At 35.3% G+C, this 14,778-nt stretch overlaps 1 protein-coding gene across 2 annotated transcripts in view; it reads left to right on the top strand.

Annotated features, from left to right (window-relative positions):
- Positions 1–14,778, top strand: part of PKIB (cAMP-dependent protein kinase inhibitor beta) — a 101,205-nt gene that overhangs the window by 20,189 nt on the left and 66,238 nt on the right. Inside the window, exon 2 of one of the 2 annotated variants that reach the window (XM_079146271.1) lies at positions 7,870–7,967. The exons of the other annotated variant lie outside the window; for it this stretch is intronic. The gene's annotated coding sequence lies outside the window, so the exon portion shown is untranslated. The remainder of the gene's footprint in view (positions 1–7,869; positions 7,968–14,778) is intronic. 2 annotated transcript variants of the gene reach the window in all.

The raw sequence follows: 14,778 nt of genomic DNA, 5'->3' as shown, positions 1-14,778 counted from the left end.
TTGAGAAAGGTCCAAAATTTAGTAGATTAATTGTGATGATTAAAATGCAAAGTGCTCAGCAAAATTCATGACCCAGAACAGTATTTATTAAATGTTAAAAATCCCTTTATCTTTTCTCTCTCCCAATAGCAACAGAACCACTACAAACTAAAAGAGTTCTATCCTGGGGTCCTGAAGAGTCAGAAAATTTCACAGTGGGATTTCAGGGTTAAAGATTTTCGACATTTTTAAGACTTTACCAAATTGCAATGTAAAAGTATTGTATAATGCACGTTCCACATGATTTAGAGTAAATGTTTAATGATTTGTATTAACTGGTTTCTGAACCACAAATGTTTCTGAACCATGAATGTCTGATTCTTAGTAATTTTCATCAGTTGTTCTCAATTCATTCTTCAGCTACTAAGGCTTTTAGTAATTTAATTATTTTTAGGCAATTTAGAGGTATGACACTTAGATAAAATTTGCAATTTGGTCATTGTGTGTATTTTTTATCAACTAATCTAGCTATAGATTAAAATAGGTCTATGTTTCCTCTATGGTATCTACCACATGGTAGACAATAATATTTGCATATGAAGGAATGAATGAAAGAGGCAAGATTTTGCAATTTTTTATGTAATATGATAGCTATGCAAGCTTTTAAAAATGTTGCAATTGCCAGGTTTAATTTAATACCCGTTACAATTGTGGAAATCAGTCATATTGAGTGGGGAAAAAAACAAAGGTGAATAGACCAAGGGTCAATGAGAGGGAATTTAGGAGTAAATAAAGAAATTTGATTAGAATAATAATTTTCTTTTGAAGTCTCATAAGTGACATACTTGAATTTTCCATATTTTTATGATTGCATAAATTTATCCTTTTGGAATTACATAGAACAAGTGAATATAAAAAAAACACATTTGCAAAGCCTCTTCATTGTAAAGTTATGATATACCTTTGCTAATGCAAGTAAAGATGTATGAATTTGTAAAAATTTATTTTTATTTTACAGACTGCATTTTGATTCATTGCACACAAATGGGGTACAACTTTTCATTATGAATTTTTCATTTAATAATCACTTCCTAAATGCCTACAGTATATGGTCTAAGTCCTGGAGATAGATTAATAAAATACTGCTCACAGGGTTGCATTGTTCAGACAGTTGTAATACAAAGCAACAGAGAATTATGGAAAAAGTGATTAGGGGTAAGGATTTGACCAAGCTAGCTGCAGGAATTCCCAAAGTTTCATAAAGAGGCAGCATTTGGGCCTTCTAAGGATGGCCAAGTGTCTGCTAGGGGAAGCAAAAGAAAATGTGTGCACTCTAGGATCTGAAGCAGAATTATTTTTTTTTAATGTGGCCTCATTGTACTATTCTTTGGGTATTTGCTAGCCAATGAGGCCTAAACTAGCAGAGTTTATCACATCTTCTACAAGGTTTTATGCACAGAAGTTACTAAGTAAGTATTGCTTTTTTGTGAATGAATGAGTAAACAAACTTACAGATTTCTAACATGAGACAATAACTTGCAAATACAAATTATTATACTTCATTGAAGTATAATTTTCTTTACCTGATTGCACCTGTGCAATAGCAAGAAAAATTTCAACTCTCCAAACTGATTAACATTCATCTCATCAAATTTTAACATCTGTAAACTTTATTCCTAGCACTCTGCTCTGCTCTTTCTGATCTTAATTTCTATACTTTCATTGGCATGTTGAAATGCATGCATTCAAACACATCTCTTTCTAAGAGTTTTTCCTCATTTACTTCCCTGTATTCAATCAATGAGCATATTTGCATTTGCCTATTGGAAAAGCTCTTCTTGGTGGAATCAGACACACTGATCTTGAATGTCTTAATTTGAACTCATCATGTCTCTTTCAGCTTTCATTGCTAATTATCCCTGAATACTAATTATTTCTGGATGTGCTTTCAAATATCCTGTGCTTTCAAATATTTGACTCTTCCCCTTCACCCATGTCAATAATTGAGTCTGGTAAATATTCTTTAGATATCTTTCTCATTTGCCAACTTTAAGTCACAAATTTTAACACATGGCCCAACACATCCTTACTGGCCTTCATTCATTCTCTTTCAGTCTTGCAGAGAGTTGTCCAGCAATCTAAGTCAGTATCATGATCATAGTCATTAGAAACTAATGCTTCTTTTTATAAAATATCATTAATTTCTTTCTGATTATAAAATAAAATGATTTAATTTGCAGAACAGAAAATAAGAATTAAAATCATACAATTATTCTATTTAAAACTTGTTAATATTTTGTTATATATGGGATTAACAGGTACTTTTAAAAAAGAAAATTGTGATTATATAAAATGTATCCAATCCAGTCCTTTCATTTAATACTTCACGATAAATTTTCCATGCCACATTATTATATATTCTTTAAGACTTCTCAGTGAGTTGAATAGCATAGAACTGAAGACTAATACAGAGCAAAGGTTGAATCCCCTCAATGAGCTTCCTATATCTATAATTCAAATTGATGAATATTTGTGAACTTTATTTTTATCATTTATGTGGAGATATTAATAGTGGTAGTGAAGGTTTAATAAAATAATGTATATTCCTTGTACATCCATAGCTAGCATAAATGTTAGCTACTGAAATTTTTGTTTTCTTTTGATTAGATACTATTTCTTCCTATGAATATGCCATGCTTTATTGGACTACATCCTCAGATTTAATTAATTGCTTACAAATTCAATCTTAGCCATTTCTGCCTGGTTTTTAAGATTTTTGTTTTACAACCTAGACTGATCTAATTAATTATATTTTTTACAATTTAAATTATTTCTTTTAAAGTTGCTTGTGTACATTGTGCTTATTCCTCCCTTACGTCTCTTACTTGAGGGTATCTAGTGTCAGTTGTGTATCCAGGAAACAGTCATGGGTAAAGGGGAAAGCTCATTCCATGAAGAGCTCAACAGCTGGGAAGCATCCTTAGAATCAGTCCAAGTGGAGATAGCAGCACAGGCCAAGTTTTTTGCATCCCATGATGACTATTAACTGTGTATAACCTCTTTTTGTCTGAGTGCAGTGCTTGAGGTCCATAAGCCACCAACACTCTTATCAGCTGGGAACATGAGGGACCTGGTCTGAAAGGGGACATCAGGTAGCACAAACCCAGCATCCTTACACATGCCTCATCATACTCTCCCTTTCTATTGTACTTGGATAAATCATTCCTCTGCTGTATTACTTATATACTAATGTAGGTCAAGACTGAAATATTGTGTGATGATTTGCAATGCAATGTGTTGCATTAATAGAAAAAGTACTCAAGAGCCAAATGAAAGAGTTCCTGATGGCCAAATATGGAACAATTTGAATAACATAGTAATGTACTATTGGATTATAATCCAAAGTATAAAATATCTGTGATTTCATGCTTTTATAGATAAAAGACCCAATAAACAAATAGGAAAGAAGGAATAAATCTCTCATTCAGAATTTCAAATAAGTACATAAATACTCCACCCTCAATGAAGTGGAAAATAACTCTTTATTCCTTAGTTTGGGGCTATACATAGTGACTTCTTCCCAAAAAGTACAGTGGAAAGCAGCAGGGGTTGGGTAGGTACACAGCAACTTTACGGTGGAGAATCCCGATGAATACTTTTTCAGTAAGGTCAACATCAACAGTGATATCATGTTGATATTAGGTACCTTTGATACGATGCACTTGATATGGTACCCTTAATCTGATACACTATCCTCTGTAGTCTTCCTTCTGAAATCCCTCAACCACAGGTTAATCATAAGGAAGGTGAAGGACATTTTACAAAATACCTGGTCAGTACTCTCAAAACTGTCAAGGTCATCAAAAATGAGGAAAGTCTAAAAACTGTCCAGTGGGAGGAGACATGATGTTTAGGTGTAATGCAGTATTTCTGAATAAGATTCTAGAGCATCAAAAACTAAGGTAATATAAAGTATAGATTTTAGTTGACATAATGTTGATTCACAAACTGTGACAACTGTACAATACTAATGTAAGATATTTATAGTAGGGGAAGCTGGGTGTGAAATTATATAGAACCTTTCTCTGCTATCTTCAAGTTTTTCCCATAAATCTAAAATTATTCTAAAATAGAAAGTTTAGTTTTAAAAAATGGTGCTATTATCACATGATCCAGCAAGTCCTCTTCTGGGCATAGATCCAAAAGATTTGAAAGCAGGGTTTTCAAAAGATATTTGTATGCTTTATGTTAACACTACCATTATTCACAATAGTGCAATAGGCAAGCAACTCAAGTGTCCATTAATGGATGAATGGCTAAACAAAATGTGTCATATACTTTGAAGATATTATTCAACCTTTTGAAAATTAAATTTTAACACATGTTGCAGCATGGATAAACTTTGAGGATATTATGCTAAATGAAATCAGCCAGTCACAAAAAGACAAATACTATATGATTCCACCTACATAAAATATCTAGAGTAGTCAAACTCATTGAAAACAGAAAGCAGAATGGTGGTTACTAGGGGGTGACGGAGAGCAGGGGGAAATGGAGGTGGTTGTTTAATGGGTATAGAGTTTCAGTTTTGCAAGATAAAAAAGTTCTGGAGATTAGTTTCACAATAATGTGAATATACTTATACTAACAATACTGAACTGTATCTTTAAAAATGGTAAGTTTTGTTGCAGGCATTTTTCTACAACTAAAAAAGTGGAGACAGTAATAGGAATAGGAAAAGATAGTGGAATGAATCTGACATAACTTTCCTATGTACATATATGAATCACCACAGTGAATCTCTGCACCACAAGATTGGGACCCTAATTAGAATAAGATGTATTCCATGTTTGTATAAGTATGTCAAATTGTACTCTACTATCATGTATACAAGAACAACAACAACAACAAATTGCTATTAAAGTAGCTATTTTAATACATTAACTTGCTAAAATTAAAGCTACATAGATATGGCTTATTTTTTCTTTTTCAGTTTATGATCTTTAATACCCTGTTGGTTAACTATCAAGTGAAAAAAATCTGTAGAGAGATATAAAGAGAGAGGTCAATTAGTTTCATCCATTTTAACCATTCGTCACCCAAAAGCTATATAAAATTACTTGGAAACCAGCAGGTTAGAATGTTCATGAAGGGCCAAGAATTGATGGGAGGGAAAAATGGATTGGCAGCATTTGTTTTTTAATCTAAAATGAAAACTTCTTTGAGCTGAGGTCATAGTACCATTTATGTATGAAATGCCATTTGAGTTGATATCTTTCATTACCTCTTTAGAAGCACAGCAAGCATCCTATTCTGTACACTCTACATTTCTTCAGTTAAAAACTTATAACACAGTGACCAAGAATAGGTACATATTTCCTCTGTGAAAGTGTTCAGTAATGTCTGAAATCCATATTCTAGAGGTTTTAAGGAGATGACTTAATATTTATGCCACAAATGACATCTGGGTTGTTTTAGTTAAATGAAAGTTTAGTAAATTTAAACTTGTTACTGTTTGAACCCCCTTTTCTTTTTTCACCTTTTGAAGTTTTATATTGAATTGACATTTAATGAACTGTACATATTCATAGGGTCCAATGTGATGTTTTGATATAAGTATACATTGTATAATAGCCAAAGCAGGGTAATTAGCCTCTCCACCTGAAACATTTGTAGTGAGAGCATTTCAAATTCTCTCTTCTAGCTTTTAAAAAATACCGAAAACATTATGGTTAGGTATGGCCACCCTCTGTGCAGTAGGACACCAGAATTTATTTCCCCTACTTACTGCACCCATGTCCTTATGCCTTTCCCTACTCTCCCTAACCTCCAGTAACTCTCATTCTACTCTTGATTTCCATAAGATCAACTTTTTTCGATTCCATGTTTGAGTGAGATCTATGGTGTTTGTTCTTTCCCTTTCAGATTCAGGGTGTCTTTGAAATTCAAATATATTGGAGTATACTGCTTTGGGTATTCTTTTTCTTTGGAAGCTAAAACATTACATTCCTAAAAGGGATTGTAAGACTTTGTTGTGTGATGAGCAGATGCCTTTCTAGGCTCTCAGGCTTAATCTGGTACTAAGCAAGAGAAGCAAGTTTTTATTTTGCTGCTCTTCAAGAAGAGAGAAGTAACTACATATTCATTACTTATTATATGTGATCTTTGAATCCCAGAGCAACCTGGAGAGAGAGGCAGGATAAATATTACCATGACCACTTCATGAGCAAGATTTTGTCATTTACCTATGGGAAAAGAGATGAGGCCTCAAAAAAGCTGATGAATGAATTGAAACCTGCACTTATTCAGTGTTCCTGCACCTGTGTTACATACATGCCCTTAGGAGTTTTTTTTTTTCAAATTGGCTCTCTTGAAAGCCACAGAAAATGTGAGAAGCACACTTGAAATAGTGAGTGTCTAATGCTGTTGACATGGGAAAAAGGATATCTTATTTGAGAATTATAGGGAAATATCACTATACATAATTCTTGGATTTCATACAAATTAAAATTTCAGTTACTGTACTTATGTGAATGGCCTGCAGAAACTGGATAGGAAGATGACTGTCTCAGACCAGGGAGCATAGTGACAGATGTCATAGTCTCTAAGAATTGATGGATAGGGGAAGGTATGGGTGGGGAGAGTAGACTAGATGGTGCCGTGTGAATGGAACTGGAAGAGTGGGCTATGGGATGAACACGATACCCCTGGAGAGCAGAATTTGATGGTTTGTTAGAAAGAGGGGAGAGAAGACTGGTGACAGCACAAATTCCTATATACATAATTTAAAACTAGATCCTCCTGCTCTGAATAAAGTTAGACAGCACATACAAGCAGAGGAATATTAACATTACCAGCACTGCATTTAGGGGGAAAATGAACAGATGATCTCCAAAAAATGAAACAAACAAAAACAACAAAAACAAAACCTACAGCTTTCTCATCTTAGACAACTAAGTATTTACTATGCATCTTCTCCAGTATGTAGACTGTCTGAGTGAAAGGGGCCCTTATTTACTCAGTGATCAGTTGTAGCCACCTCTATCACAAGTATATATAGACATTGCAGGCACAGTGATACAAGCCTATAAGCCCAGCAGCTCGGGAGGCTGAGGCAGGAGGATCACAAGTTCCAAGCCAGCCTCAGCAACTTAGCAAGGGTCTAAGCAACTTAGAGAGACCCTGTCTCAAAACAAATTAAAAATGAACCTGGGATGTGGCTCAGAGATTAAGTGTCTCTGGATTCAATCCTTGGTACCAAAACAAAAAATATATATGGAAATGAAAATAACTAGATTGTTTTCCATACTGTTAGGTTTAAAACAGGGACGTTTAATATAGAAATGTCTAAAAGAATAGGAAGAGCAAAAATATATAAGTGAATCAGCTGCAAATTTCTAGGTTACCTCTTGATACAGAGACAATCGTTGTGCACTGGATTTTGTTGGGTTTGCTTTTTCTCCAAGAATTGTAATCACTATTTCATGTGACTGAGGAAAAAAGTGTCCTTGTTCCTTGGCACTGAAATTCAAAGCTGAACTGCTGCAGAGATATAGCACTTTTTAAGTCATACATTTGTGAAAGTTTACTGTTTACAAGTTTGTTCAGAATACAGTTGATGGGTTTCAATGAAATAAAATATTAAAAAGAAACATTCCTCATTTATAAGGAAGTGTGGAGCTCTTAGTCAAGAACCTTTTGTTCTCAGAGAAGTAGGAAAGAATTGGGATGAGGATGAAAAAATGACAATAGATATTGTCTTAGAATTGTGTGGCATTTGGTCATTAAATTAGATGTTTTAGCCCAAGGAACCACTTGTTCTTTTCTGTAAGACAAGGAACTGAAGAGGTTTATCTTAATAAACCTGTTTTCCCACTTTGTTTTCTTCAGGGATCATGCTATACTGAAAAGGGACTCAATCAAGAGAAATCTGGGGGAAGCAGAAAACCAAAAAGTTATTGAGCCCACTCTGGGCAGAAACGATAGAGGTGGGTACACCTTTTGTTCCATCAGTCCTACTACTCAGAGTGGCCCTGAAAATGTCTTTGGTAAAGCTAGAGGACAGCAAAGAAGAGGTTTTCATTTTAGAAAATCTATCAATGAGTTTAATCAACAAATTCATAGCAGATAACACATACTGAAAACCCAAGACACATATTTCTATCTTATGTCAACTATGGACCGAAGATTAGTAGAGAAACTGAACTTGGTTTCATATTTCCATCTTAGTTGTCCCTATTTAAATTGTTCTCAGTAGAGGCAGCTGTTCAATTGAAGTAATGTTTTAAAAACTTTATACTGGAGAGAAATTCACGATTTACCTTTAGTTCTAATAAACTCATTACTTTCTTGTAACTACTCTCCTCAGAGACCACAGTAATAAATTTATAATCAGTATGTACAAGTAAATGTTCTTGATTATACTGACACTGGTAGACATAATCCTAAAAGTAATTCCTTTATGAGGTATCAAAAATGCTCTGTTTAAATGAATAAAGCATCTTGTTTACATCGGGTATTTATATTGACTGATGAAAATATACAGTCATAAGGACACATTGTCCCTATACTCAATGTACTCTATGGTAGAGATAAATTTTTCAAATTCATTTAATAAAAAGCATAATACTAAAAAACTCCTCAAAAAATCCACACACACACACACACACACACACACACACACACACACACACACCTCTCTTTGGTATATTCTGACAAGTAGACCACATTCATTTTGCAGTCTTATTACTGTTTCACCAAAGTTCTGTCAGGTTGGTAGAATTTGCTCTGAGGTCATGCTAATCCCGTAGTGCTACCTTTGTTTTTCTACCCAGAGTGAGAGACTGGCTCCCCGACTGTAGTTTAGATGACAGATCCTGAGAACAGTGCAGGCTCCAGCACTCTCCTCCCATTCTGGTTCCTATGAGAACAGGACAGAATGGCTGCATCCCATGTGGTTCAGGCTCCTTGCCTATTTTTCTCAAACCAGCATACCCCTTTCCTGTTAGCCCACTGTGACTTCACTCAGATCTTGGTAAAGGGTCCGTTTCTATGTCTCATCAGAGCATCTTTACTGTAATACCAAACTTTTAGTGGTCAATGTGTCTAAGAATAAATTTAAGAATCAGATGCCTTAACTGAATTTTTTTTTTATAATCAAGTAATTTATACAAATATTTTATCAAACATATTATATTACATAAACCATTAGAATCTCCAAATGAAGAAAAAAGAACAAGAAGAACTGTAACTATTAATTTTGTATTAATGAAAAATGAAAACTAATGTATAAAATAATTAACCAGGTCAATATTGTGGGCTGAGTGTACAATGATTTCTAGCATAATCCTGTTTAATTCTCAGGATAGCTGTGTGAGGAAGGTAAGGAGGCATGTATTTACTCTGAGATAAAAGTGTACTTTGCCAAATGCACATATTTAGCTAGTGGGTGGTGAATTTAGGATTTGAGTCTAATTCTGTCTCATGGTTAAACCTATGTCCTTGACCAGCTTGGGTAGGAAGCTTTGGCAGGAGACAAAATGCTCTGTTTAAATGAATAAAGCATCTTGTTTACATCAGGTATTTATGTTGATCGATGAAAATATACAGTCATAAGGACACATTGTCCCTATACTCAATGTACTCTATGGCAGAGATAAATTTTTCAAATTCATTTAATAAAAAGCATAATACAAAAAAACTCCTCAAAAAATCCAAAAAAAACAATAAAAGTATCACAAAAAGATCGGTGAAACGTTAGTAAAGGAATTAGAAACCAGTAAAATCAAATAATACAACAAAGGTATTTGTTCTAGGAAGGTGAAAGTGGCTCAGTAGTGGGAACTCCATTAAATAATTTCAAAGACCTACACCAGAGAATAAAACCTCTATTCTTTTTATTTTTCTAATAGATCCCAATTGACATTTGATAAAATGCAACTTTTTTTGTTTTTTTTTAAGATAGCACGTGTTCATACGACATACTAATTTAGGAAATGTAGAGAGGCCATTAAAATAAAAAAAGAAAAACTGATTCCAAGGAAACAGAGAAACTCTAGGAGCTTACTGCATGACCTATTTCATCACCTATAGTTTATGTGACTCTATAAATTCTAGAAAGAATATTTTCTTCATTTACATTATATATGCTAGGAACTGTTCTAAATACTTTACAAGTATAAACTCATTTAATCATTTTTTTGCAATAGAAAGCTCAGGCCCAGAGAAGCTAAGTAACTTGGCCAAGGTCACACAGCTAAAGAGTAGCAGAGCTGATTTGGAACTCAGGTCATTTGACCCATGAATCTTAAATACTGTTATGCCGACTCCCAAAAGCCATACTTATTAGAAAAAAATGACATTTTTTTCCTTGAAAATATATTCTTTAGTAAAAATCCGGAGACAACTGAAAATCCATTTGAGTAATGACTTCATTTAAATAGGAATACTGAAGATAAGTGTATATAAACCAATTGACTTTTCCATAATAGTAATAAATAGAAAGCATGTTTAAAAACATCCCATTTATAAGAAAACTTTCGGTACCTACAAATACAGGAAATGTGCACGAAATAAAAGAAGAAAATAGTGATGATATATTGGGGAACAAAAAGTAAGGGATTAGCAATAATGATAATTTATATATTTCAGGATGAGACTAATAAATGTACAGATGTTAGTGTCCCCAAATTAATTATAAAGTTAATACAATTTTGCTTAAAACACCTAAGAGATTTCCAGGGAGAATCTGGTGAAAGGGAAGAATAGACAGTCTGGGGAAAAACAATTTTTGCAAAAACAATGAAAAAGTAGCTTGTTGTTTTCTAAGTATGAAAACATACTGTAAAGTTATAATTGAGATAGCATTTAAGACAGTGTGGTACTTTTATTTTTTTGTTTATTTCACCAAAATGGAAAGTTAGCAGAAGTAAATTAGTTTGAAAATCCTCAGCATATCAGAGCATATAAAAGTAAGTGTAATAAAGACAAGATTTCAGTTGATGGAGAAAGTGCTAAGCATTAAATGAACTACAACAATAATTAATGTTCGGAAAAATGTAAATTTTTATATAATAAACAAATAAATAAATAACCTTAATAAAAGGAGAAAAAATAAATATAACCAGAGGAAAATAGGTGAATAAATTTGTAAACTTTTTTAACATGGCATCAAATACAGGACTCATGTTCGAAGATTGATAGACTTGATTGGAGATATGTTAAAACCTCTGTATAAACAGAGAGGAGACACAACTAGTGTGATCCTACACACTAGTTTTTCATTAAATGGCAATTGATCTGAAGATTTTTAATCAGCGCACCTCCAGGACCCAGTATTTGCCATTCTATGCTTGAATACTGAACCCTGGGGATCTCCCCTGGGTTCCATTTGTGAGGTGGAAGAGCCAATCTTTAGTCCCCTCCATCACTTGCAGACCCCACATTTTTTCATCTTTTAGTTCAGTCTCCAAACAATCACTCCCACCCTCGCCCATTCAAATTCCTTGGGGGGGTGCAAATGGCCAGATTGGAGAGGGAGAGGGGAGCATGGTGGGTTTCCACGACCAGTATTCCTTCATATAAACCCCTCTCCACATTTGATTTTCTCCTGATCACTTAGGCACACTTGATTTTGTGTAGTGTGGGTTTGCCAGGCCTGTGTTTCTAGCCAAGCTCACATTTGCTAGGAATTGGCTTCCCCAGCTGCTGGTCCCTGAGCTACGGCTGCAAAATGGTTCCTTCCTCTGTCCTCCCCAGGCAGCTAGAGATGCAGCATCTTTCTCACACAAGAATATTGTGCATTATGGTTTTTAGTTTCATCGGCAGTTTCTTTGGTCTTTGATCTCTGTGTGCCCAGACATGCCTCAGACCTAAAAATGTGGGCTCCTTTAATCCCTTATCCCTCCACTCTGCTCGCCCGGGAACTGATCTGGCTGGTGCCTCTGCCAGTTGGCAGCATCAGTGGCGCTGGGGATTTTTTTGCCTTATTTTATTATATTCAACCTCCTGAATCTCCAATTTGCTTTGAAGGTTCAGTATTAATTCCCAGTAATCCCCCTCCCCCTTTTTATTCCCACCTACCTTGCTGAGAAGCTATCTGCTGTTTTGGTTTCACACCACAGAGCAGCCAGGAAAACACCCTCTTTTCTGCCATCTTGAAAACCCCTCTGCTTTGTTTTACTGTAGAGTATGGTACAAGAAAGATTGTTTGCTTCACTTCTCTCCAGAGTAGCTTTGATCTTTCAATGCTGGGGCCTCAGAACAGATGTGAAAGGAAAGTTTATAATGATCAATGAACAATGAAAAATATTTATAGTTTTGGTTTATGTAAACTGTGCCGAGTTATACCAGCCAATACTATCACAATCAATTCACACACTAACAAAATAGTAAATTTCTGTCCAGTGTCCTATTATTATAATTGCTGATTCTGAGCCCAATCTCATGGGAAAGAGTAACCTGTGGGCCCATGAACCTCCTCATCTTTCTGGTTATATGCTGTCCTCTGTGTTTCTGGCCAATCCACTGGTTTCTGGCCACTGCTCTTCCTCCTCCTTGCACCCATCCTGCATCATGTGTTTCTGCTAACAGTCTCTAGCTGACATGGACTTCTCATCTTCCCCATCTATATTGAACTTTTGTTTGTGGGTTGAAATTGCACAATGTTGTACATTCAGCCATCCTTCTCTACCTTTTACTGGTAACCATTGTCCCGGGATTGAGTTTGTTATTTGAGCTCTTTTATTCATCAGCCCTGAAGCGTTTGCTTTCCCTGACACAGGCTTCTCCCCAGATAGGTCCTGATCCTGCAGTTTGGCCAAAAGCCATCACCAGTGTCCTTCCTGTAAGGACATTGAGGGGCTGGTGAAGTTACAACCCTGGCAGATCCATCCTGCCTGCTCAGGAGATGTGCCTGGAAATGTATGAATATGAAAGAAAGAAAAAAAAAGAAAGAAAGAACGAACACAGTGTAATGTAACTCTGACTCCAAACAAACTTTGGTTTTTAAAACATGTACCTTTATTTCTACATAGATATATACTTGGTATATGTATTTTTTGACCACCTCTAGAAAGGGGTGTGGAGATAGCCGAAAGAACTCTATAAATGTGTTTTATTCTTCTCCATGGGTAACAAAAGAAAAAGAGAGGCTTAGTCATTTTGTTTTAAATAAGAGTAACAAAATCAAGAAGTACAACCCTAAAGATAAAGAAATAAATCCTGTTAATTTTCATGCAAGCCAGACTGTCACTTTTTGAAGACTGTCAAAAAAAAAAAAAAAAAAAAAAAAAAAAACAGCCAAACAAAACCCAAACAAAACCTGCTTGTAAGCAGTGGATTCTGGAGGGGGAAATGGGGCACAGAATAAAACAACAAGATATCCAACAAACACAACAGTAGAGTAGACAGACACACTTGTAAAGTGGAGTGAGGGAAAAATGGAAGAGAGAGAGAGAAAGAGAGAGAGGAGGCAGGAGTGAGAGGGGGATGAAGAATGGCATTATTAACAGTTCAGCACTAATTCTTAGTGATGAATGTAATTGTCAATTAATGTGATTAATAGTCATAGTGTCTAAAATGCATTTTCTCATTCCCTCATCCAATAAATATTCCCTGGACATTTACTGCATTCTCCTAGGCCTGGCACTATGGTGATATAGAGCCACCAGCATGGGAAAACTGAACTAGAGACAGCCCTACAGAAGGCTGCCAGGAGACCCCAGGTGCTTCATATCAGGAGTGGGCGGGTATTCTTTGACAAAGTCCTAGGGTTGGCATGCTAGCTGCAGTGTGGAGAGAAATATCACTTAGAGAAAGAAATCTGTAGTGTGTGGTCAAGAGGGTGAAACTAGATTGAGTGGATGGAAACTGAAGCGTTTTTGCCTAACGAAGGAGAAAGTCTGCCTGAAATTATAACAAGCTTCCTCTAGTAACAGATGTTCCATAAGCTTGGAACCTCCAGGAAAGATTGCAGAAGAGGGAATTCACATGTGGGATGGTGAGGAGTTGGGAGTGGAGGGTGAGTAATGAACACATGTCCAAACATAAAAGTCCTAGGATCTGTTATTGAAACCATTGATTGGAAAGGACTCAGCCAAAGACAATGTAATGAGGGATATTGAAACTGTTTTTGAGTCAAGTCTACCAACTTTGTCACTTAACCCTTAGACCTTAGCCAAATCCCTCATCTCTGAGTCTTAACTCCTACATAAAAGAATTAGAGATAGTAACAATATATGTCTCACAAGACTGTGATGAGGATTGAATAAAATAATGAGTGTAAATGAACGAATTAAAAATGTTTAGCGTTTAATGGGCACCTAATAAATGGCACAATTACTATGAGGAGCTAGAGTTGAGTTTTGGGAAACAGACTGCTTTGAACAATCCGGAAAGTTAAAAAGACAACCATTAATATAGAAAATCCCTCTCGCCTTATCTGGGAATTCTAAAACCAATATCTTTCTCAAATGTACAGTGAAAATACTAGACATACCAACATTTGAAACTTATCAGACCAGTTGCTTCAGTTTGTTATCATTTGCTTATTATTTGTCTGTTCTTAGTTGTTGGAAAGATTTATTTTTTAGCTGTTTCTAGCACTTTTATTATAGTAGGACGTGTACTGTCAACCTCAGTTTGTCATATCAAAAGAGAATGCAGACAATGACCTGTTGAAAGAGAGCAATCTCATGCAGCTGGGACAAGTTTGAAAGTTGCTAAGTTTTGGTTGCTACTAAGTACCTGTGTTGCAATCGACTCCCGTTTCATGTGTTGTTGTTATTAATCACTGAATAT

The sequence above is a fragment of the Sciurus vulgaris genome, assembly GCF_902686455.1.
Source record: "Sciurus vulgaris genome assembly, chromosome: 7".
NCBI lineage: Eukaryota > Metazoa > Chordata > Mammalia > Rodentia > Sciuridae > Sciurus > Sciurus vulgaris.
The sequence above is the reverse complement of the archived record's forward strand: the minus strand, read 5'-3'. Positions and strand labels throughout refer to the sequence as shown.